This window comes from Nannospalax galili, unplaced genomic scaffold (assembly GCF_000622305.1).
Source record: "Nannospalax galili isolate Female #2095 unplaced genomic scaffold, S.galili_v1.0 scaffold239, whole genome shotgun sequence".
Classification (NCBI taxonomy): domain Eukaryota; kingdom Metazoa; phylum Chordata; class Mammalia; order Rodentia; family Spalacidae; genus Nannospalax; species Nannospalax galili.
This window is the reverse complement of record NW_008343017.1, coordinates 1,181,871-1,182,895: the sequence shown is the minus strand read 5'-3', so window position 1 is coordinate 1,182,895 and position 1,025 is coordinate 1,181,871.

Genomic DNA, 1,025 nt, shown 5'->3' with positions numbered 1-1,025 from the left:
ACTGAGTACAATATTGTATAACTGTAATAATTCAACTGTAAACCTAAACATGTACAGACAATTTTGTAAGAGATGCAGCCTAGCTCAGAGAATTGTTACTGACTATCTCAATGCTGATGTAATGAAATGCTTCTTCTAAGTATGTGGTTATTAAATAAATAATTAAAAAAAAACAATGCAACCTATTTATATTATTTTGGTGGTAATTTTACATTAAAAATAAACTAATTTTATCAACATGCACATACTTAACAGAAAAATTCACATCATTACATAGTTACATGAGTTATTATAAAATGAATATAGGCATATAGCAGTAACCACAACCCCAGTGAAAAATTAATTATTTGCACCCAACCTCCCTTCTTACATCTTTCCCCACCATTAACTTCTCTCTCCCCCCTCAAAGTAAACCATGCTAATGACTTTTAACAAACCAAAAAAAATTGATTTTGCCACATTTAGCACATTTTAAAAATGGGTTCACAAAGTAGATACCTGCTTCTTCTGAGAGGAATCTATTGCTATGAAGTGCTGTTCACATAGCTGCATACTGTATGTTCTTTTAGACACATCCCAAAGTGCTCATAGCAGCACACGATCACTCTAATAGCTCAAAACCGGAAAGTATCTAGATGCTGATAAGCAGTACAGTGCAGTGACTGTGTGCATCTTGCTATATTCATACAATTACTGTACTTCCAACATACAGAAATAACACGGCGTGATCAATATCTTTATCAACAATAGAGAGATTTTAGACATTCTATCTCTTTCATATTATTATGGCCTGAAAATTTAGTTACAAATTTAAGTTCAATCCACATTGGTAATTATTATTTTTAGCAGGTATCAAATATTTAGATCTCATAATGCATTTATCAATTTTTTTGCTTACTTGCACATAACATTGTGAGTTTTTTGGTTTGGAGAAGTGAGCATCTACCACGGAGTGACAGGCTCAACCTGCCCAAATCCTTCTTCCCTCCCTCCTTGATTGCCTGATTGCCTGGTTCCCTCCCTCC